The following is a 26,081-nucleotide window of genomic DNA, read 5'->3' on the forward strand; positions in this document are numbered from 1 at the left end:
ACGGGTCTACAACACTAAAAACCAGGCTGTATGTTCTCTGACAGGTCTACAACACTAAAAACCAGGCTGTATGTTCTCTGACAGGTCTACAACACTAAAAACCAGGCTATATGTTCTCTGACGGGTCTACAACACTAAAAACCAGCCTGTATGTTCTCTGACAGGTCTACAACACTAAAAACCAGCCTGTATGTTCTCTGACAGGTCTACAACACTAAAAACCAGTCTGCATGTTCTCTGACGGGTCTACAACACTAAGAACCAGGCTGTATGTTCTCTGACAGGTCTACAACACTAAAAACCAGTCTACATGTTCTCTGACAGGTCAACACTAAAAACCAGGCTATATGTTCTGACAGGTCTACAACACTAAAAACCAGTCTGCATATCTTCTGACAGGTCTACAACACTAAAAACCAGCCTGTATGTTCTCTGACAGGTCTACAACACTAAAAACCAGGCTGTATGTTCTCTGACAGGTCTACAACACTAAAAACCAGCCTGTATGTTCTGACAGGTCTACAACACTAAAAACCAGGCTGTATGTTCTCTGACAGGTCTACAACACTAAAAACCAGGCTGTATGTTCTCTGACAGGTCTACAACACTAAAAACCAGCCTGTATGTTCTGACAGGTCTACAACACTAAAAACCAGCCTGTATGTTCTCTGACAGGTCTACAACACTAAGAACCAGCCTGTATGTTCTCTGACAGGTCTACAACACTAAAAACCAGCCTGTATGTTCTGACAGGTCTACAACACTAAAAACCAGGCTGTATGTTCTCTGACAGGCCTACAACACTAAAAACCAGCCTGTATGTTCTGACAGGTCTACAACACTAAAAACCAGCCTGTATGTTCTCTGACAGGTCTACAACACTAAAAACCAGCCTGTATGTTCTCTGACAGGTCTACAACACTAAAAACCAGCCTGTATGTTCTCTGACAGGTCTACATCACTAAGAACCAGGCTATATGTTCTCTGACAGGTCTACAACACTAAAAACCAGGCTATATGTTCTGACAGGTCTACAACACTAAAAACCAGTCTGTATATTTCTGACAGGTCTACAACACTAAAAACCAGTCTGCATATCTTCTGACAGGTCTACAACACTAAAAACCAGTCTGCATATCTTCTGACAGGTCTACAACACTAAAAACCAGTCTGCATGTCATCTGACAGGTCTACAACACTAAGAACCAGGCTATATGTTCTCTGACAGGTCTACAACACTAAAAACCAGTCTGCATGTTCTCTGACGGGTCTACAACACTAAAAACCAGGCTGTATGTTCTCTGACAGGTCTACAACACTAAAAACCAGGCTGTATGTTCTCTGACAGGTCTACAACACTAAAAACCAGGCTATATGTTCTCTGAAGGGTCTACAACACTAAAAACCAGGCTGTATGTTCTCTGACAGGTCTACAACACTAAAAACCAGGCTGTATGTTCTCTGACAGGTCTACAACACTAAAACCAGCCTGTATGTTCTCTGACAGGTCTACAACACTAAGAACCAGGCTGTATGTTCTCTGACGGGTCTACAACACTAAAAACCAGGCTGTATGTTCTCTGACAGGTCTACAACACTAAGAACCAGGCTATATGTTCTCTGACAGGTCTACAACACTAAAAACCAGGCTGTATGTTCTCTGACAGGTCTACAACACTAAAAACCAGGCTGTATGTTCTCTGACAGGTCTACAACACTAAAAACCAGGCTATATGTTCTCTGACGGGTCTACAACACTAAAAACCAGCCTGTATGTTCTCTGACAGGTCTACAACACTAAAAACCAGCCTGTATGTTCTCTGACAGGTCTACAACACTAAAAACCAGTCTGCATGTTCTCTGACGGGTCTACAACACTAAGAACCAGGCTGTATGTTCTCTGACAGGTCTACAACACTAAAAACCAGTCTACATGTTCTCTGACAGGTCAACACTAAAAACCAGGCTATATGTTCTGACAGGTCTACAACACTAAAAACCAGTCTGCATATCTTCTGACAGGTCTACAACACTAAAAACCAGCCTGTATGTTCTCTGACAGGTCTACAACACTAAAAACCAGGCTGTATGTTCTCTGACAGGTCTACAACACTAAAAACCAGCCTGTATGTTCTGACAGGTCTACAACACTAAAAACCAGGCTGTATGTTCTCTGACAGGTCTACAACACTAAAAACCCAGTTCTCTGACAGGTCTACAACATAAAAACCAGCCTGTATGTTCTGACAGGTCTACAACACTAAAAACCAGCCTGTATGTTCTCTGACAGGTCTACAACACTAAGAACCAGCCTGTATGTTCTCTGACAGGTCTACAACACTAAAAACCAGCCTGTATGTTCTGACAGGTCTACAACACTAAAAACCAGGCTGTATGTTCTCTGACAGGTCTACAACACTAAAAACCAGCCTGTATGTTCTGACAGGTCTACAACACTAAAAACCAGCCTGTATGTTCTCTGACAGGTCTACAACACTAAAAACCAGCCTGTATGTTCTCTGACAGGTCTACAACACTAAAAACCAGCCTGTATGTTCTCTGACAGGTCTACAACACTAAAAACCAGTCTGTATGTTCTCTGACAGGTCTACAACACTAAAAACCAGGCTGTATGTTCTCTGACAGGTCTACAACACTAAAAACCAGCCTGTATGTTCTCTGACAGGTCTAAAACACTAAAAACCAGGCTGTATGTTCTCTGACAGGTCTAAAACACTAAAAACCAGGCTGTATGTTCTCTGACAGGTCTACAACACTAAAAACCAGCCTGTATGTTCTCTGACAGGTCTAAAACACTAAAAACCAGGCTGTATGTTCTCTGACAGGTCTACAACACTAAGAACCAGGCTGTATGTTCTCTGACAGGTCGACACCACTAAGAACCAGGCTATATGTTCTCTGACAGGTCTACAACACTAAAAACCAGGCTATATGTTCTCTGACAGGTCTACAACACTAAAAACCAGGCTATATGTTTCTGACAGGTCTACAACACTAAAAACCAACAGGTCTACAACACCAAAAACCAGTCTGCATATCTTCTGACAGGTCTACAACACTAAAAACCAGTCTGCATATCTTCTGACAGGTCTACAACACTAAAAACCAGTCTGCATATCTTCTGACAGGTCTACAACACTAAAAACCAGTCTGCATATCATCTGACAGGTCTACAACACTAAGAACCAGGCTATATGTTCTCTGACGGGTCTACAACACTAAAAACCAGGCTGTATGTTCTCTGACAGGTCTACAACACTAAGAACCAGGCTATATGTTCTCTGACAGGTCTACAACACTAAAAACCAGGCTGTATGTTCTCTGACAGGTCTACAACACTAAAAACCAGGCTGTATGTTCTCTGACAGGTCTACAACACTAAAAACCAGGCTATATGTTCTCTGACAGGTCTACAACACTAAAAACCAGCCTGTATGTTCTCTGACAGGTCTACAACACTAAAAACCAGCCTGTATGTTCTCTGACAGGTCTACAACACTAAAAACCAGTCTGCATGTTCTCTGACGGGTCTACAACACTAAGAACCAGGCTGTATGTTCTCTGACAGGTCTACAACACTAAAAACCAACATGTTCTCTGACAGGTCAACACTAAAAACCAGGCTATATGTTCTGACAGGTCTACAACACTAAAAACCAGTCTGCATATCTTCTGACAGGTCTACAACACTAAAAACCAGCCTGTATGTTCTCTGACAGGTCTACAACACTAAAAACCAGGCTGTATGTTCTCTGACAGGTCTACAACACTAAAAACCAGCCTGTATGTTCTGACAGGTCTACAACACTAAAAACCAGGCTGTATGTTCTCTGCAGGTCTACAACACTAAAAACCAGCCTGTATGTTCTGACAGGTCTACAACACTAAAAACCAGCCTGTATGTTCTCTGACAGGTCTACAACACTAAGAACCAGCCTGTATGTTCTCTGACAGGTCTACAACACTAAAAACCAGCCTGTATGTTCTGACAGGTCTACAACACTAAAAACCAGGCTGTATGTTCTCTGACAGGTCTACAACACTAAAAACCAGCCTGTATGTTCTCTGACAGGTCTACAACACTAAAAACCAGCCTGTATGTTCTCTGACAGGTCTACAACACTAAAAACCAGCCTGTATGTTCTCTGACAGGTCTACAACACTAAAAACCAGCCTGTATGTTCTCTGACGGGTCTACAACACTAAAAACCAGTCTGTATGTTCTCTGACAGGTCTACAACACTAAAAACCAGGCTGTACCAGGTCTACAACACTAAAAACCAGCCTGTATGTTCTCTGACAGGTCTAAAACACTAAAAACCAGGCTGTATGTTCTCTGACAGGTCTAAAACACTAAAAACCAGGCTGTATGTTCTCTGACAGGTCTACAACACTAAAAACCAGCCTGTATGTTCTCTGACAGGTCTAAAACACTAAAAACCAGGCTGTATGTTCTCTGACAGGTCTACAACACTAAGAACCAGGCTGTATGTTCTCTGACAGGTCTACAACACTAAGAACCAGGCTATATGTTCTCTGACAGGTCTACAACACTAAAAACCAGGCTATATGTTCTCTGACAGGTCTACAACACTAAAAACCAGGCTATATGTTCTGACAGGTCTACAACACTAAAAACCAGTCTGCATATCTTCTGACAGGTCTACAACACTTAAAACCAGTCTGCAATCATCTGACAGGTCTACAACACTAAGAACCAGGCTATATGTTCTCTGACGGGTCTACAACACTAAAAACCAGGCTGTATGTTCTCTGACAGGTCTACAACACTAAGAACCAGGCTATATGTTCTCTGACAGGTCTACAACACTAAAAACCAGGCTGTATGTTCTCTGACAGGTCTACAACACTAAAAACCAGGCTGTATGTTCTCTGACAGGTCTACAACACTAAAAACCAGGCTATATGTTCTCTGACGGGTCTACAACACTAAAAACCAGCCTGTATGTTCTCTGACAGGTCTACAACACTAAAAACCAGCCTGTATGTTCTCTGACAGGTCTACAACACTAAAAACCAGTCTGCATGTTCTCTGACAGGTCTACAACACTAAGAACCAGGCTGTATGTTCTCTGACAGGTCTACAACACTAAAAACCAGGCATGTTCTCTGACAGGTCAACACTAAAAACCAGGCTATATGTTCTGACAGGTCTACAACACTAAAAACCAGTCTGCATATCTTCTGACAGGTCTACAACACTAAAAACCAGCCTGTATGTTCTCTGACAGGTCTACAACACTAAAAACCAGGCTGTATGTTCTCTGACAGGTCTACAACACTAAAAACCAGCCTGTATGTTCTGACAGGTCTACAACACTAAAAACCAGGCTGTATGTTCTCTGACAGGTCTACAACACTAAAAACCAGCCTGTATGTTCTGACAGGTCTACAACACTAAAAACCAGCCTGTATGTTCTCTGACAGGTCTACAACACTAAGAACCAGCCTGTATGTTCTCTGACAGGTCTACAACACTAAAAACCAGCCTGTATGTTCTGACAGGTCTACAACACTAAAAACCAGGCTGTATGTTCTCTGACAGGTCTACAACACTAAAAACCAGCCTGTATGTTTCTGACAGGTCTACAACACTAAAAACCAGCCTGTATGTTCTCTGACAGGTCTACAACACTAAAAACCAGCCTGTATGTTCTCTGACAGGTCTACAACACTAAAAACCAGCCTGTATGTTCTCTGACGGGTCTACAACACTAAAAACCAGTCTGTATGTTCTCTGACAGGTCTACAACACTAAAAACCAGGCTGTATGTTCTCTGACAGGTCTACAACACTAAAAACCAGCCTGTATGTTCTCTGACAGGTCTAAAACACTAAAAACCAGGCTGTATGTTCTCTGACAGGTCTAAAACACTAAAAACCAGGCTGTATGTTCTCTGACAGGTCTACAACACTAAAAACCAGCCTGTATGTTCTCTGACAGGTCTACAACACTAAAAACCAGCCTGTATGTTCTGACAGGTCTACAACACTAAAAACCAGCCTGTATGTTCTCTGACGGGTCTACAACACTAAAAACCAGTCTGTATGTTCTCTGACAGGTCTACAACACTAAAAACCAGGCTGTATGTTCTCTGACAGGTCTACAACACTAAAAACCAGCCTGTATGTTCTCTGACAGGTCTAAAACACTAAAAACCAGGCTGTATGTTCTCTGACAGGTCTACAACACTAAAAACCAGGCTGTATGTTCTCTGACAGGTCTACAACACTAAAAACCAGCCTGTATGTTCTCTGACAGGTCTAAAACACTAAAAACCAGGCTGTATGTTCTCTGACAGGTCTACAACACTAAGAACCAGGCTGTATGTTCTCTGACAGGTCGACACCACTAAGAACCAGGCTATATGTTCTCTGACAGGTCTACAACACTAAAAACCAGGCTATATGTTCTCTGACAGGTCTACAACACTAAAAACCAGGCTATATGTTCTGACAGGTCTACAACACTAAAAACCAGTCTGCATATCTTCTGACAGGTCTACAACACCAAACACCAGTCTGCATATCTTCTGACAGGTCTACAACACTAAAAACCAGTCTGCATATCTTCTGACAGGTCTACAACACTAAAAACCAGTCTGCATATCTTCTGACAGGTCTACAACACTAAAAACCAGTCTGCATATCATCTGACAGGTCTACAACACTAAGAACCAGGCTATATGTTCTCTGACGGGTCTACAACACTAAAAACCAGGCTGTATGTTCTCTGACAGGTCTACAACACTAAGAACCAGGCTATATGTTCTCTGACGGGTCTACAACACTAAAAACCAGGCTGTATGTTCTCTGACAGGTCTACAACACTAAAAACCAGGCTGTATGTTCTCTGACAAGTCTACAACACTAAAAACCAGGCTATATGTTCTCTGACGGGTCTACAACACTAAAAACCAGCCTGTATGTTCTCTGACAGGTCTACAACACTAAAAACCAGCCTGTATGTTCTCTGACAGGTCTACAACACTAAAAACCAGTCTGCATGTTCTCTGACGGGTCTACAACACTAAGAACCAGGCTGTATGTTCTCTGACAGGTCTACAACACTAAAAACCAGTCTACATGTTCTCTGACAGGTCAACACTAAAAACCAGGCTATATGTTCTGACAGGTCTACAACACTAAAAACCAGCCTGTATGTTCTCTGACAGGTCTACAACACTAAAAACCAGGCTGTATGTTCTCTGACAGGTCTACAACACTAAAAACCAGCCTGTATGTTCTGACAGGTCTACAACACTAAAAACCAGGCTGTATGTTCTCTGACAGGTCTACAACACTAAAAACCAGGCTGTATGTTCTCTGACAGGTCTACAACACTAAAAACCAGCCTGTATGTTCTGACAGGTCTACAACACTAAAAACCAGCCTGTATGTTCTCTGACAGGTCTACAACACTAAGAACCAGCCTGTATGTTCTCTGACAGGTCTACAACACTAAAAACCAGCCTGTATGTTCTGACAGGTCTACAACACTAAAAACCAGGCTGTATGTTCTCTGACAGGTCTACAACACTAAAAACCAGCCTGTATGTTCTGACAGGTCTACAACACTAAAAACCAGCCTGTATGTTCTCTGACAGGTCTACAACACTAAAAACCAGCCTGTATGTTCTCTGACAGGTCTACAACACTAAAAACCAGCCTGTATGTTCTCTGACGGGTCTACAACACTAAAAACCAGTCTGTATGTTCTCTGACAGGTCTACAACACTAAAAACCAGGCTGTATGTTCTCTGACAGGTCTACAACACTAAAAACCAGCCTGTATGTTCTCTGACAGGTCTAAAACACTAAAAACCAGGCTGTATGTTCTCTGACAGGTCTAAAACACTAAAAACCAGGCTGTATTTTCTCTGACAGGTCTACAACACTAAAAACCAGCCTGTATGTTCTCTGACAGGTCTAAAACACTAAAAACCAGGCTGTATGTTCTCTGACAGGTCTACAACACTAAGAACCAGGCTGTATGTTCTCTGACAGGTCGACACCACTAAGAACCAGGCTATATGTTCTCTGACAGGTCTACAACACTAAAAACCAGGCTATATGTTCTCTGACAGGTCTACAACACTAAAAACCAGGCTATATGTTCTGACAGGTCTACAACACTAAAAACCAGTCTGCATATCTTCTGACAGGTCTACAACACCAAAAACCAGTCTGCATATCTTCTGACAGGTCTACAACACTAAAAACCAGTCTGCATATCTTCTGACAGGTCTACAACACTAAAAACCAGTCTGCATATCTTCTGACAGGTCTACAACACTAAAAACCAGTCTGCATATCATCTGACAGGTCTACAACACCAAAAACCAGTCTGCATATCTTCTGACAGGTCTACAACACTAAAAACCAGTCTGCATATCTTCTGACAGGTCTACAACACTAAAAACCAGTCTGCATATCTTCTGACAGGTCTACAACACTAAAAACCAGTCTGCATATCTTCTGACAGGTCTACAACACTAAAAACCAGTCTGCATATCTTCTGACAGGTCTACAACACTAAAAACCAGTCTGCATATCTTCTGACAGGTCTACAACACTAAAAACCAGTCTGCATATCTTCTGACAGGTCTACAACACCAAAAACCAGTCTGCATATCTTCTGACAGGTCTACAACACTAAAAACCAGTCTGCATCTCTTCTGACAGGTCTACAACACTAAAAACCAGTCTGCATATCTTCTGACAGGTCTACAACACTAAAAACCAGTCTGCATATCTTCTGACAGGTCTACAACACTAAGAACCAGGCTATATGTTCTCTGACAGGTCTACAACACTAAAAACCAATCTGCATGTTCTCTGACGGGTCTACAACACTAAAAACCAGGCTGTATGTTCTCTGACAGGTCTACAACACTAAAAACCAGGCTGTATGTTCTCTGACAGGTCTACAACACTAAAAACCAGGCTATATGTTCTCTGAAGGGTCTACAACACTAAAAACCAGGCTGTATGTTCTCTGACAGGTCTAAAACAGTAAAAACCAGGCTATATGTTCTCTGACAGGTCTAAAACAGTAAAAACCAGCCTGTATGTTCTCTGACAGGTCTACAACACTAAGAACCAGGCTGTATGTTCTCTGACGGGTCTACAACACTAAAAACCAGGCTGTATGTTCTGACAGGTCTACAACACTAAAAACCAGGCTGTATGTTCTGACAGGTCTACAACACTAAAAACCAGGCTGTATGTTCTGACAGGTCTACAACACTAAGAACCAGCCTGTATGTTCTCTGACAGGTCTACAACACTAAAAACCAGGCTGTATGTTCTCTGACAGGTCTACAACACTAAAAACCAGGCTGTATGTTCTGACAGGTCTACAACACTAAGAACCAGCCTGTATGTTCTCTGACAGGTCTACAACACTAAAAACCAGGCTGTATGTTCTGACAGGTCTACAACACTAAGAACCAGCCTGTATGTTCTCTGACAGGTCTACAACACTAAGAACCAGCCTGTATGTTCTCTGACAGGTCTACAACACTAAGAACCAGGCTGTATGTTCTCTGACGGGTCTACAACACTAAAAACCAGGCTGTATGTTCTGACAGGTCTACAACATTAAAAACCAGCCTGTATGTTCTCTGACAGGTCTACAACACTAAGAACCAGGCTATATGTTCTCTGACGGGTCTACAACACTAAAAACCAGTCTGTATGTTCTCTGACAGGTCTACAACACTAAAAACCAGTCTGCATATCTTCTGACAGGTCTACAACACTAAAAACCAGTCTGCATATCTTCTGACAGGTCTACAACACTAAAAACCAGTCTGCATATCTTCTGACAGGTCTACAACACTAAAAACCAGTCTGCATATCTTCTGACAGGTCTACAACACTAAGAACCAGGCTATATGTTCTCTGACAGGTCTACAACAGTAAAAACCAGCCTGTATGTTCTCTGACAGGTCTACAACACTAAGAACCAGGCTGTATGTTCTCTGACGGGTCTACAACACTAAAAACCAGGCTGTATGTTCTCTGACAGGTCTACAACACTAAGAACCAGGCTATATGTTCTCTGACGGGTCTACAACACTAAGAACCAGCCTGTATGTTCTCTGACAGGTCTACAACACTAAGAACCAGCCTGTATGTTCTGACAGGTCTACAACACTAAGAACCAGGCTGTATGTTCTCTGACAGGTCTACAACACTAAAAACCAGCCTGTATGTTCTGACAGGTCTACAACACTAAAAACCAGTCTGTATGTTCTCTGACAGGTCTACAACACTAAAAACCAGGCTGTATGTTCTCTGACAGGTCTACAACACTAAAAACCAGGCTGTATGTTCTCTGACAGGTCTACAACACTAAAAACCAGGCTGTATGTTCTCTGACAGGTCTACAACACTAAAAACCAGCCTGTATGTTCTCTGACAGGTCTACAACACTAAAAACCAGGCTGTATGTTCTCTGACGGGTCTACAACACTAAAAACCAGGCTGTATGTTCTCTGACGGGTCTACAACACTAAAAACCAGGCTGTATGTTCTCTGACGGGTCTACAACACTAAAAACCAGGCTGTATGTTCTCTGACAGGTCTACAACACTAAAAACCAGGCTGTATGTTCTGACAGGTCTACAACACTAAAAACCAGGCTGTATGTTTTCTGACAGGTCAACACTAAAAACCAGGCTGTATGTTGTCTGACAGGTCAACACTAAAAACCAGGCTGTATGTTTTCTGACAGGTCAACACTAAAAACCAGGCTATATGTTCTGACAGGTCTACAACACTAAAAACCAGTCTGCATGTTCTCTGACAGGTCTACAACACTAAGAACCAGGCTGTATGTTCTCTGACAGGTCTACAACACTAAAAACCAGGCTGTATGTTCTCTGACGGGTCTACAACACTAAAAACCAGGCTGTATGTTCTCTGACAGGTCTACAACACTAAGAACCAGGCTATATGTTCTCTGACGGGTCTACAACACTAAAAACCAGTCTGTATGTTCTCTGACAGGTCTACAACACTAAAAACCAGGCTGTATGTTCTCTGACAGGTCTACAACACTAAAAACCAGCCTGTATGTTCTGACAGGTCTACAACACTAAAAACCAGTCTGTATGTTCTCTGACAGGTCTACAACACTAAAAACCAGGCTGTATGTTCTCTGACAGGTCTACAACACTAAAAACCAGGCTGTATGTTCTGACAGGTCTACAACACTAAGAACCAGCCTGTATGTTCTCTGACAGGTCTACAACACTAAAAACCAGCCTGTATGTTCTCTGACAGGTCTACAACACTAAAAACCAGCCTGTATGTTCTCTGACAGGTCTACAACACTAAAAACCAGCCTGTATGTTCTCTGACAGGTCTACAACACTAAAAACCAGGCTGTATGTTCTCTGACAGGTCTACAACACTAAAAACCAGGCTGTATGTTCTCTGACAGGTCTACAACACTAAAAACCAGTCTGCATGTTCTCTGACAGGTCTACAACACTAAAAACCAGGCTGTATGTTCTCTGACAGGTCTACAACACTAAAAACCAGGCTGTATGTTCTCTGACAGGTCTACAACACTAAAAACCAGGCTGTATGTTTTCTGACAGGTCTACAACACTAAAAACCAGCCTGTATGTTCTCTGACAGGTCTACAACACTAAAAACCAGGCTGTATGTTTTCTGACAGGTCTACAACACTAAAAACCAGGCTGTATGTTTTCTGACAGGTCTACAACACTAAGAACCAGGCTGTATGTTCTCTGACAGGTCTACAACACTAAAAACCAGGCTGTATGTTTTCTGACAGGTCTACAACACTAAAAACCAGGCTGTATGTTCTCTGACAGGTCTACAACACTAAAAACCAGGCTGTATGTTTTCTGACAGGTCTACAACACTAAAAACCAGGCTGTATGTTTTCTGACAGGTCTACAACACTAAAAACCAGGCTGTATGTTTTCTGACAGGTCTACAACACTAAAAACCAGCCTGTATGTTCTCTGACAGGTCTAAAACACTAAAAACCAGGCTGTATGTTCTCTGACAGGTCTACAACACTAAAAACCAGGCTGTATGTTTTCTGACAGGTCTACAACACTAAAAACCAGGCTGTATGTTTTCTGACAGGTCTACAACACTAAAAACCAGCCTGTATGTTCTCTGACAGGTCTAAAACACTAAAAACCAATATCTTCTGACAGGTCTACAACACTAAAAACCAGTCTGCATATCTTCTGACAGGTCTACAACACTAAGAACCAGGCTATATGTTCTCTGACAGGTCTACAACAGTAAAAACCAGCCTGTATGTTCTCTGACAGGTCTACAACACTAAGAACCAGGCTGTATGTTCTCTGACGGGTCTACAACACTAAAAACCAGGCTGTATGTTCTCTGACAGGTCTACAACACTAAAAACCAGGCTGTATGTTCTCTGACAGGTCTACAACACTAAAAACCAGCCTGTATGTTCTGACAGGTCTACAACACTAAAAACCAGTCTGTATGTTCTCTGACAGGTCTACAACACTAAAAACCAGGCTGTATGTTCTCTGACAGGTCTACAACACTAAAAACCAGGCTGTATGTTCTGACAGGTCTACAACACTAAGAACCAGCCTGTATGTTCTCTGACAGGTCTACAACACTAAAAACCAGCCTGTATGTTCTCTGACAGGTCTACAACACTAAAAACCAGCCTGTATGTTCTCTGACAGGTCTACAACACTAAAAACCAGCCTGTATGTTCTCTGACAGGTCTACAACACTAAAAACCAGGCTGTATGTTCTCTGACAGGTCTACAACACTAAAAACCAGGCTGTATGTTCTCTGACAGGTCTACAACACTAAAAAACAGTCTGCATGTTCTCTGACAGGTCTACAACACTAAAAACCAGGCTGTATGTTCTCTGACAGGTCTACAACACTAAAAACCAGGCTGTATGTTCTCTGACAGGTCTACAACACTAAAAACCAGGCTGTATGTTTTCTGACAGGTCTACAACACTAAAAACCAGCCTGTATGTTCTCTGACAGGTCTACAACACTAAAAACCAGGCTGTATGTTTTCTGACAGGTCTACAACACTAAAAACCAGGCTGTATGTTTTCTGACAGGTCTACAACACTAAGAACCAGGCTGTATGTTCTCTGACAGGTCTACAACACTAAAAACCAGGCTGTATGTTTTCTGACAGGTCTACAACACTAAAAACCAGGCTGTATGTTCTCTGACAGGTCTACAACACTAAAAACCAGGCTGTATGTTTTCTGACAGGTCTACAACACTAAAAACCAGGCTGTATGTTTTCTGACAGGTCTACAACACTAAAAACCAGGCTGTATGTTTTCTGACAGGTCTACAACACTAAAAACCAGCCTGTATGTTCTCTGACAGGTCTAAAACACTAAAAACCAGGCTGTATGTTCTCTGACAGGTCTACAACACTAAAAACCAGGCTGTATGTTTTCTGACAGGTCTACAACACTAAAAACCAGGCTGTATGTTTTCTGACAGGTCTACAACACTAAAAACCAGCCTGTATGTTCTCTGACAGGTCTAAAACACTAAAAACCAGTCTGCATATCTTCTGACAGGTCTACAACACTAAAAACCAGTCTGCATATCTTCTGACAGGTCTACAACACTAAGAACCAGGCTATATGTTCTCTGACAGGTCTACAACAGTAAAAACCAGCCTGTATGTTCTCTGACAGGTCTACAACACTAAGAACCAGGCTGTATGTTCTCTGACGGGTCTACAACACTAAAAACCAGGCTGTATGTTCTCTGACAGGTCTACAACACTAAGAACCAGGCTATATGTTCTCTGACGGGTCTACAACACTAAGAACCAGCCTGTATGTTCTCTGACAGGTCTACAACACTAAGAACCAGCCTGTATGTTCTGACAGGTCTACAACACTAAGAACCAGGCTGTATGTTCTCTGACAGGTCTACAACACTAAAAACCAGCCTGTATGTTCTGACAGGTCTACAACACTAAAAACCAGTCTGTATGTTCTCTGACAGGTCTACAACACTAAAAACCAGGCTGTATGTTCTCTGACAGGTCTACAACACTAAAAACCAGGCTGTATGTTCTCTGACAGGTCTACAACACTAAAAACCAGGCTGTATGTTCTCTGACAGGTCTACAACACTAAAAACCAGCCTGTATGTTCTCTGACAGGTCTACAACACTAAAAACCAGGCTGTATGTTCTCTGACGGGTCTACAACACTAAAAACCAGGCTGTATGTTCTCTGACGGGTCTACAACACTAAAAACCAGGCTGTATGTTCTCTGACGGGTCTACAACACTAAAAACCAGGCTGTATGTTCTCTGACAGGTCTACAACACTAAAAACCAGGCTGTATGTTCTGACAGGTCTACAACACTAAAAACCAGGCTGTATGTTTTCTGACAGGTCAACACTAAAAACCAGGCTGTATGTTGTCTGACAGGTCAACACTAAAAACCAGGCTGTATGTTTTCTGACAGGTCAACACTAAAAACCAGGCTATATGTTCTGACAGGTCTACAACACTAAAAACCAGTCTGCATGTTCTCTGACAGGTCTACAACACTAAGAACCAGGCTGTATGTTCTCTGACAGGTCTACAACACTAAAAACCAGGCTGTATGTTCTCTGACGGGTCTACAACACTAAAAACCAGGCTGTATGTTCTCTGACAGGTCTACAACACTAAGAACCAGGCTATATGTTCTCTGACGGGTCTACAACACTAAAAACCAGTCTGTATGTTCTCTGACAGGTCTACAACACTAAAAACCAGGCTGTATGTTCTCTGACAGGTCTACAACACTAAAAACCAGCCTGTATGTTCTGACAGGTCTACAACACTAAAAACCAGTCTGTATGTTCTCTGACAGGTCTACAACACTAAAAACCAGGCTGTATGTTCTCTGACAGGTCTACAACACTAAAAACCAGGCTGTATGTTCTGACAGGTCTACAACACTAAGAACCAGCCTGTATGTTCTCTGACAGGTCTACAACACTAAAAACCAGCCTGTATGTTCTCTGACAGGTCTACAACACTAAAAACCAGCCTGTATGTTCTCTGACAGGTCTACAACACTAAAAACCAGCCTGTATGTTCTCTGACAGGTCTACAACACTAAAAACCAGGCTGTATGTTCTCTGACAGGTCTACAACACTAAAAACCAGGCTGTATGTTCTCTGACAGGTCTACAACACTAAAAAACAGTCTGCATGTTCTCTGACAGGTCTACAACACTAAAAACCAGGCTGTATGTTCTCTGACAGGTCTACAACACTAAAAACCAGGCTGTATGTTCTCTGACAGGTCTACAACACTAAAAACCAGGCTGTATGTTTTCTGACAGGTCTACAACACTAAAAACCAGCCTGTATGTTCTCTGACAGGTCTACAACACTAAAAACCAGGCTGTATGTTTTCTGACAGGTCTACAACACTAAAAACCAGGCTGTATGTTTTCTGACAGGTCTACAACACTAAGAACCAGGCTGTATGTTCTCTGACAGGTCTACAACACTAAAAACCAGGCTGTATGTTTTCTGACAGGTCTACAACACTAAAAACCAGGCTGTATGTTCTCTGACAGGTCTACAACACTAAAAACCAGGCTGTATGTTTTCTGACAGGTCTACAACACTAAAAACCAGGCTGTATGTTTTCTGACAGGTCTACAACACTAAAAACCAGGCTGTATGTTTTCTGACAGGTCTACAACACTAAAAACCAGCCTGTATGTTCTCTGACAGGTCTAAAACACTAAAAACCAGGCTGTATGTTCTCTGACAGGTCTCATTGCTCTAGATTCTATACTGAACAAAAATACAAACGCAACATGCACCAATTTCAAAGATTTTACCAAGTTCCAATTCATATAAGGAAATCAGTCAATTTAAATAAATTCATTAGGCCCTAATCTATCTATCTGTTGGTAACAGATACCTTAAAAAAAGGTAGGGGCGTGGACCAGAAAACCAGTGTCTGGTGTGACCACCATTTGCCTCATGCAGCGTGACACATCTCCTTCACATAGAAGGAGTACTTCTATGTAGTACTTGTAGTTTTTCATGTTGTCTGTCTGTAATTCTTTTGTAATGACTTGGTTGCTGCCTATCTTGGCCAGGGCGCTCTTGAAAAAGAGATTTTAATCTCAATGAGCCCTTCCTGGTTAAATAAAGGTTAAATAAATAAGAGTTGATCAGGCTGTTGACTGTGGCCTGTGGAATGCTGTCAGGCTCCTCTTCAATGGCTGTGCGAAGCTGGATATTTACGGAAACTGGAACACACGGTTGTGCACGTCGATCCAGAGCATCCCAAACATGCTCAATGGGTGACATGTCTGGTGAGTACGCAGGCCATGGAAGAACCTGGGACATTTCCAGCTTTCGGGAATTGTGTACAGATCCTTGCGACATGGGGCCGTGCATTATCATGCTGAAACATGAGGTGATGGAGGCAGATGAATGGAACGACAATGGGCCTCAGGATCTCGTCACGGTATCTCTGTGCATTCAAATTGCCATTGATAAAATGCAATTGTGTTTGTTGTCCGTAGCTTATGCCCGTCCATACCATAACCCCACTGCCACCATGGGACACTTTTCACAATGTTGACATCAGCAAACCGCTCACCCACTCACTCACCCTAACGCCATACACATGGGTCTGCGGTTGCGAGGACGGTTGGATGTACTGCCAAATTCTTTAAAGCGATGTTGGAGGTGGCTTTTGGTAGAGAAATTAACATTAAATTCCCTGGCAACAGCTCTGGTGCACATTCCTGCAGTCAGCATGCCACTTGCAAACTCCCTTCTGTAGCATTGTGTTGTGAGACAAAACTGCACATTTTAAAATGGTCTTTTATTGTCCCAGGCACAAGGTGCACATGTGTAACGATCATGCTGTTTAATCAACTTCTTGATATGCCACGCCTGTCAGGTGGATGGATTATCTTGGCAAAAAAGAAATGCTCACTACAAGCTTTTTGTGCATATGGAACATTTCTGGGATCTTTTATTTCAGTTCATGAAACATGGGACCAACACTTTACATGTTGCGTTTATATTTTTGTTCAGTGTAGAAGACCAAAACTAGTCAATGATTTTTCTCTAGAACAGGGTTCCCCTAGTGTCCTAGCACAACACAACTGATTCAAATAATCAAAGCTTAATGATGAGTTGGTTACTTGAATCAGCTGTGTAGTGCTAGAGCAAAAACCAAAACATGCACCCAGGGTGGGCCCTAGGACCCAGTATTGGAAACCCTGGTCTAGAACAAAACCGGTCTGCCTTTTCTCTCTTGTTCCTCAAACCCAATCTGCAAGGTCTGTGACAAATATATAAACAACAGTACTGCCTGCATATCCATCCATCTAGATCACAACCAGATCAATGTCATTGTAGAGACCTCTTGTCTATAAAACATGCAAAGAAAGGGGTCAGCGTCCCAAATGGCACGAGTCTACCTGGGCCCTGGGCAAAATAAGTGCAATAAATAGGGAATAGAGTGCCATTTGGGATGCAGCCAGAGTGTGTCTGTCTATGAGAGCAGATGTTGTGCATGATGAGGATAGAGAGCTCGTAAATCACCATGTCTTACCAGCGGAGAGGGAGGTTCTTGTGTTTCCTATTAACCAAAGCCTTCGCTACTTCCTCATCAATCATAGAACATGCCTGGAATGAAGAACAGAAACACAAAACATATTAGGACCACTCAGTACAAAACATCTAGAAAATAGTATGTTTTGTCCATGAGAAGGGTAAAAATAAATCCAGTAACCTTCCCAAAATTCCAGAAATCCCGAGTTGGAAAATTTCCGGAATCAGGAGGTTATATAAGCAGGAACCCCATAATCCTCCAACCAGGATTTCTGGAAAACTGGGGAATTTGGGGAAAGTTACCAGAAATGTGCTACACTACACATGAGCAACAAAGCCTGGGTAACAGTCTGGGTCTGCTACTGCTCTCCTGCAAACATGTTTGGCATGACAATTCAATGGGAGTTGCTGAGAGAGCTGAAACATACTGGCAAATATAGGCTTCTTTACCATCATTCATTGTGGATGGCCGGTATGGGTTAGTAGTAACATTTGATCCTCCAAAAGACGAACAAGAACAACTACAAATTGATAACTTGAAAAAAATATGTACAGTTGAAGTCGGAAGTTTACATACACTTAGGTTGGAGTCATTAAAACTCGTTTTTCAACCACTCCCCAAATTTCTTGTTAAAAAAACTATAATTTTTGCAAGTTGGTTAGGACATCTACATTGTGTATGACACAAGTCATTTTTCCAAAAATTGTTTACAGGTTATTTCACTGTATCACAATTCCAGTTGGTCAGAAGTTTACATACACTAAGTTGACTGTGCCTTTAAACAGCTTGGAAAATTCCAGAAAATAATGTCATGCCTTTAAAAGCTTCTGATAGGCTAATTGACATAATTTGATTCAGATGGAGGTGTAACTGTGGATGTGTTTCAAGGCCTACCTTCAAACTCAGTGCCTCTTTGCTTGACATCATGGGAAAATCAAAAGAAATCAGCCAAGACCCCAGAAAGAAAATTGGAGACCTCCAGAAGTCTGGTTCATCCTTGGGAGCAATTTCCTGAAGGTACCACGTTCATCTGTACAAACAATAGTACGACAGTGTAAACACCATGGGACCACGCAGCCGTCATACCCCTCAGGAAGGAGACGCGTACTGTCTCCTAGAGATGAACGTACGTTGGTGTGGAAAGTGCAAATCAATCCCAGAACAACAGCAAAAGGATCTTGTGAAGATGCTGGAGGAAACACGTACCAAAGTATCTATATCCACAGTAAAACATGTCCTATATCGACAACCTGAAAGGCCGCTCAGCAAGGAAGAAGCCACTGCTCCAAAACCGCCATAAAAAAAGCCAGACTACGGTTTGCAACTGCACATGGGAACAAAGATCGTACTTTTTGGAGAAATGTCCTCTGGTCTGATGAAACAAAAATAGAACTGTTTGGCCATAATGACCATCGTTATGTTTGGAGGGTAAAGGGGAAGGCTTACAAGCTGAAGAACACCCTCCCAATGTGAAGTATGGGGGTGGCAGAATCATGTTGTGTGGGTGCTTTGCTGCAGGAGGGACTGGTGCACTTCACAAAATAGATGGCATCATGAGGCACAAAAATTATGTGGATATATTGGAGCAACATCTCAAGACATCAGTCAGGAAGTTAAAGCTTGGTCGCAAATGGGTCTTCCAAATGAACAATGACCTCAAGCATACTTCCATTTACATTACATTTACATTTAAGTAATTTAGCAGACGCTCTTATCCAGAGCGACTTACAAATTGGTGCCTTCACCTTATGACATCCAGTGGAACAGTCACTTTACAATAGTGCATCTAAATCTTAAAGGGGGGTGAGAAGGATTATTTATCCTATCCTAGGTATTCCTTAAAGAGGTGGGGCTTCAGGTGTCTCCGGAAGGTGGTGAAAAAATGGCTTAAGGACAACAAAGTCAAGGTATTGGAGTGGCCATCACAAAGCCCTGACCTCAATCCTATAGAAAATGTGTGTGAAGAAATGAAAAGGCGTGTGCGAGCAAGGAGGCCTACAAACCTGATTCAGTTACACCAGCTCTGTCAGGAGGAATGGGCCAAAATTCACCCAACTTATTGTGCGAAGCTTGTGGAAGGCTACCCGAAACATTTGACCCAAGTTAAACAATTTAAAGAAAATGCTGCCAAATACTAATTGAGTGGATCTTCTGACACACTGGGAACACGATGAAATAAATAAAGGTTTAAATAAATCATTCTCTCTACTGTTATTCTGACATTTCACATTCTTAAAAATAAAGTGGTGATCCTAACTGACCTAATACAAGGATTTGTTTTCTAGGATTTAATGTCAGGAATTGTGAAAAACTGTGTTTAAATGTACTTGACTAAGGTGTATGTAAACTTCTGACTTCAACTATATATATAAAATCTGTGTTAAATGAAACATTTTATTGTCATGTGACACGCTGGAGAAGACTCATCTGATCTCATCGAGATGGCTGACTTGAGTACAGAACTTAGAGAGACTCCTGGAAACTGGATATGGGTGTAGTTACAGTACAGAGGAGGCTTCTGGCCCAAGGCTAGAGCTGGGAAACACAATTCTGGCCCTCCAGTTCCCAAGTCCCGCTGGTTTTTGTTCTCAGCCAATCTCAGACTGGATCAGCTGCCCGAGACATGGCCAGACAAAAGAAGCCTCAAACCTCTCCCATCCCAAAACCATCATTACTACTGTCCAGTTCCTGACAGCAAATGACTAATAGTCACCAAATATGAGACAAAAACATGATTCAACGTTTTGACGAAGAACAATTTCTCTTCAACATTCATCATTTTAGTTTGAGTTTATAAACATTAGCAACTTCATTATCAACTCCCTTTGAATTCCCCTAGCTTCTAATTAGAGATGAAATAGAGATTAATATATAGAGATGACTGTGTGTGTGTTTAGTAATCATAGCACCAGGACATTAGACTACAAAGATAGAGAGGGAGTCAGGAAGGGAGGGAGTTAGGGGGATGGATGGATGGCGAGAGAGATGAAGAGAGAGTTGGCGAGAGAGAGATGGCGAGAGAGAGAGAGAAGGAGGGAGGCATGTAGGGAGGATGAGAAGGCAAGAGAGAGGAGGGAGGCATGTTGGGAGGATGAGAATGTGAGAAAGATGGATTGAGAGAGAGAGAGGAGGGAAGCATGTTGGGAGGATGAGAATGTGAGAAAGATGGATGGAGAGGGAGAGAGAAGGAGGGAGGCATGTTGGGAGGATGAGAATGTGAGAAAGATGGATGGAGAGAGAGAGAGAAGGAGGGAGGCATGTTGGGAGGATGAGAATGTGAGAAAGATGGATGGAGAGAGAGAGAGGAGGGAGGCATGTTGGGAGGATGAGAATGTGAGAAAGATGGATGAAGAGAGAGAGATGGAGGGAGGCATGTTGGGAGGATGAGAATGTGAGAAAGATGGATGGAGAGAGAGAAGGAGGGAGGCATGTAGGGAGAATGAGAATGTGAGAAAGATGGATGGAAAGAGAGAGAGAAGGAGGGAGGCATGTAGGGAGGATGAGAATGTGAGACAGATGGATGAGAGAGAGAGCGAGAAGGATGGAGGCATGTAGGGAGAATGAGAATGTGAGAAAGATGGATGGAAAGAGAGAGAGAAGGAGGGAGGCATGTAGGGAGGATGAGAATGTGAGAAAGATGAATGGAGAGAGAGAAGGAGGGAGGCATGTAGGGAGGATGAGAATGTGAGAAAGATGGATGGAGAGAGAGAGAGAAGGGGGAGGCATGTAGGGAGGATGAGAATGTGAGAAAGATGGATGGAGAGAGAGAGGAGGGAGGCATGTAGGGAGGATGAGAATGTGAGAAAGATAGATGGAGAGAGAAGGAGGGAGGCATGTAGGGAGGATGAGAATGTGAGAAAGATGGATGGAGAGAGAGAGAGAGGAGGGAGGCATGTAGGGAGGATGAGAATGTGAGAAAGATGGATGGAGAGAGAGAGGAGGGAGGCATGTAGGGAGGATGAGAATGTGAGAAAGATGGATGGAGAGAGAGAGAGAGAGAGAGGAGGGAGGCATGTAGGGAGGATGAGAATGTGAGAAAGATGGATGGAGAGAGAGAGAGAAGGAGGGAGGCATGTAGGGAGGATGAGAATGTGAGAAAGATGGATGGAGAGAGAGAGAGAAGGAGGGAGGCATGTAGGGAGGATGAGAATGTGAGAAAGATGGATGGAGAGAGAAGGAGGGAGGCATGTAGGGAGGATGAGCATGTGAGAAAGATGGATGGAGAGAGAAGGAGGGAGGCATGTAGGGAGGATGAGAATGTGAGAAAGATGGATGGAGAGAGAGAGAGAAGGAGGGAGGCATGTAGGGAGGATGAGAATGTGAGAAAGATGGATGGAGAGAGAGAGAGAAGGATAGAGGCATGTTGGGAGGATGAGAATGTGAGAAGAAATGGATGGAGAGAGAGAGAGAAGGAGGGAGGCATGTAGGGAGGATGAGAATGTGAGAAAGATGGATGGGAAGAGAGAGAGAAGGAGGGAGGCATGTTGGGAGGATGAGAATGTGAGAAAGATGGAGGCATGTAGGGAGGATGAGAATGTGAGAAAGATGGATGGAGAGAGAGAGAGAAGGATGGAGGCATGTAGGGAGGATGAGAATGTGAGAAAGATGGATGGAAGAGAGAGAGAAGGATGGAGGCATGTAGGGAGGATGAGAATGTGAGAAAGATGGATGGAAGAGAGAGAGAAGGATGGAGGCATGTAGGGAGGATGAGAATGTGAGAAAGATGGATGGAAGAGAGAGAGAGAAGGATGGAGGCATGTAGGGAGGATGAGAATGTGAGAAATATGGATGGAGAGAGAGAGAGAAGGAGGGAGGCATGTTGGGAGGATGAGAATGTGAGAAAAATGGATGGAGAGAGAGAGAGAGAAGGAGGGAGGCATGTAGGGAGGATGAGAATGTGAGAAAAATTGATGGAGAGAGAGAGAGAGAAGGAGGGAGGCATGTAGGGAGGATGAGAATGTGAGAAAGATGGATGGAGAGAGAGAGAGAAGGATGGAGGCATGTAGGGAGGATGAGAATGTGAGAAAGATTGATGGAGAGAGAGAGAGAAGGATGTAGGCATGTAGGGAGGATGAGAATGTGAGAAAGATGGATGGAGAGAGAGAGAGAGAAGGATGGAGGCATGTAGGGAGGATGAGAATGTGAGAAAGGTGGATGGAAGAGAGAGAGAAGGATGGAGGCATGTAGGGAGGATGAGAATGTGAGAAAGATGGATGGAAGAGAGAGAGAAGGATGGAGGCATGTAGGGAGGATGAGAATGTGAGAAAGATGGATGGAAGAGAGAGAGAAGGATGGAGGCATGTAGGGAGGATGAGAATGTGAGAAAGATGGATGGAAGAGAGAGAGAAGGATGGAGGCATGTAGGGAGGATGAGAATGTGAGAAAGATTGATGGAGAGAGAGAGAAGGATGGAGAAATGTAGGGAGGATGAGAATGTGAGAAAGATGGATGGAGAGAGATAGAGAAGGAGGGAGGCATGTTGGGAGGATGAGAATGTGAGAAAGATGGATGGAAGAGAGAGAGAAGGATGGAGGCATGTAGGGAGGATGAGAATGTGAGAAAGATGGATGGAAGAGAGAGAGAAGGATGGAGGCATGTAGGGAGGATGAGAATGTGAGAAAGATGGATGGAAGAGAGAGAGAAGGATGGAGGCATGTAGGGAGGATGAGAATGTGAGAAAGATGGATGGAAGAGAGAGAGAAGGATGGAGGCATGTAGGGAGGATGAGAATGTGAGAAAGATGGATGGAAGAGAGAGAGAGAAGGATGGAGGCATGTAGGGAGGATGAGAATGTGAGAAAGATGGATGGAGAGAGAGAGAGGGATGGAGGCATGTAGGGAGGATGAGGATGTGAGAAAGATGGATGGAGAGAGAGAGAGAGAGAAGGAGGGAGGCATGTAGGGAGGATGAGGATGTGAGAAAGATGGATGGAGAGAGAGAGAGAAGGATGGAGGCATGTAGGGAGGATGAGAATGTGAGAAAGATGGATGGAGAGAGAGAGAGAGAGAGAAGGAGGGAGGCATGTAGGGAGGATGAGAATGTGAGAAAGATGGATGGAGAGAGAGAGGATGGAGGCATGTAGGGAGGATGAGAATGTGAGAAAGATGGATGGAGGCATGTAGGGAGGATGAGAATGTGAGAAAGATGGATGGAGAGAGAGAGAGAAGGATGGAGGCATGTAGGGAGGATGAGGATGTGAGAAAGATGGATGGAGAGAGAGAGAGAAGGAGGGAGGCATGTAGGGAGGATGAGAATGTGAGAAAGATGGATGGAGAGAGAGAGAGAAGGATGGAGAAATGTAGGGAGGATGAGAATGTGAGAAAGATGGATGGAGAGAGAGAGAAGGATGGAGGCATGTAGGGAGGATGTGAGAAAGATGGATGGAGAGAGAGAGAAAAGGAGGGAGGCATGTAGGGAGGATGAGAATGTGAGAAAGATGGATGAAGAGAGAGAGAGAATGATGGGGGCATGTAGGGAGGATGAGAATGTGAGAAAGATGGATGGAGAGAGAGAGAGAAGGATGGAGGCATGTAGGGAGGATGAGAATGTGAGAAAGATGGATGAGAGAGAGAGAGAGGAGGGAGGCATGTAGGGAGGATGAGAATGTGAGAAAGATGGATGGAGAGAGAGAGAGAAGGATGGAGGCATGTAGGGAGGATGAGAATGTGAGAAAGATGGATGGAGAGAGAGAAGGATGGAGGCATGTAGGGAGGATGAGAATGTGAGAAAGATGGATGGAGAGAGAGAGAGAAGGATGGAGGCATGTAGGGAGGATGAGAATGTGAGAAAGATGGATGGAAGAGAGAGAGAAGGAGGGAGGCATGTAGGGAGGATGAGAATGTGAGAAAGATGGATGGAAGAGAGAGAGAAGGAGGGAGGCATGTAGGGAGGATGAGAATGTGAGAAAGATGGATGGAGAGAGAGAGAGAAGGAGGGAGGCATGTAGGGAGGATGAGAATGTGAGAAAGATGGATGGAAGAGAGAGAGAGAGAAGGAGGGAGGCATGTAGGGAGGATGAGAATGTGAGAAAGATGGATGGAGAGAGAGAGGATGGAGGCATGTAGGGAGGATGAGGATGTGAGAAAGATGGATGGAGAGAGAGAGATGTAAAAACAAAACGACAACAAAAAACACACAAAAAAGCTAAATGTATATGTCTTCCATTGTGAATCTCAAGTACTTTCAGCTGCAGCACAGCGGGCTGTCTGTATGGTGTCATTGTCTTAGCACTCCACTGGGAACTGCTCAGTCTATTTCCGTTTCAGTGTAGAGTGAATGGGAGAGGCGCCAGACACAATAGAAAGAGAGGCCATATCGGCTTCAATCACAACTTTTACCTTGATTTGTTTAAAACAATCTATTATGTTTTGAGGGCTTGTATCTTTCTGAAATACCAGCCTTTCAGATGTATGAGATGACAATAGCTGCCTCACCAAATACATGTATACTTCACTAATGCAATCACTCACTCACTGTAACTGAAGAATGTAGGTAGATGATTCATATAAAGAGTGATGACTTCATTTGGCCCAGTGCTGTGGCTCACAAGACCTCTCAAAAAAAGACCCCTAGTGTCCTAGCACTAGTCAGCCAGTCCAGTCAGTCAGCTAGTCAATATGCTAGCCAGTCAGTCTGTGAGCCAGCAAGACCACAAAGCAGCCCCCTTCCCCAACTCTGACTAACTCCGTGTCTCAGCTGCCAAATCTATTGCCTCCAAACTGCAAGCTGTTGATTTCAATAGTTGTTGTCTGCTATCCTGGTTGAACCAGACTGACGTGAAAATATATATATATATATTGTTTTACTTTTACCCCTTTTTCTCCACAATTCTATGGTATCCAATTGGTTAACCCTTAACCGTGTGTTGGAGGAAACAACGTGGACCTGGTGACAGTGACAGTACACTGCGCCCGGCTCCCCACAGGAGTCAAGACAAGGACATCCCTGCCGGACAAACCCTCCCCTAACCCAGACGATGCTGGGCCAATTACGCACCGCCCGAGGGTCTCCAGGTCACGGCCGGCTGCGACAGAGCCTGGACCCGAACCCAGAATCTCTAGTGGCACAGCTAGCACTGTGATGCAGTGCCTTAGACCACTGCGCCACTCAGGAGGCCGACGTGAAACAATAGTGAGCTGTGTAGCGTTCAGTCTTGTTTAACCAGGCTAGGTGTCTGCAGGCCCTAGATGATGTTGTATCAGTAGCCTTGATGCCCTGGGCCCTTCTGCAGAAACAAAACCACAGTATAAGTGTTAGAAGGGAAACAAGGAAGCAGAATGACACAACATGGAGCAATGCACAGGCAGATGTAGTTTGGTGTTCACTCACTCAGCCAGATCTCTGTTTATGGGTCTGAGCATGTGTGATAGGAGTGCCACAATGACACCCTATTCCCTACATAGTGCACTA

The 26,081-nt window shown here is 43.4% G+C and overlaps 1 protein-coding gene across 9 annotated transcripts in view; it reads right to left on the bottom strand.

Moving 5' to 3' along the window:
* LOC118375470 (zinc finger MIZ domain-containing protein 1-like) overlaps positions 1-26,081 on the bottom strand; it is a 316,755-nt gene that overhangs the window by 196,493 nt on the left and 94,181 nt on the right. For 8 of the 9 annotated variants that reach the window (XM_052498708.1, XM_052498704.1, XM_052498706.1 and 5 more), the window contains one exon: positions 17,673-17,746. The exons of the other annotated variant lie outside the window; for it this stretch is intronic. The gene's annotated coding sequence lies outside the window, so the exon portion shown is untranslated. The remainder of the gene's footprint in view (positions 1-17,672; positions 17,747-26,081) is intronic. 9 annotated transcript variants of the gene reach the window in all.

This window comes from Oncorhynchus keta, chromosome 36 (genome assembly GCF_023373465.1).
Source record: "Oncorhynchus keta strain PuntledgeMale-10-30-2019 chromosome 36, Oket_V2, whole genome shotgun sequence".
In the NCBI taxonomy this organism is placed as follows: domain Eukaryota; kingdom Metazoa; phylum Chordata; class Actinopteri; order Salmoniformes; family Salmonidae; genus Oncorhynchus; species Oncorhynchus keta.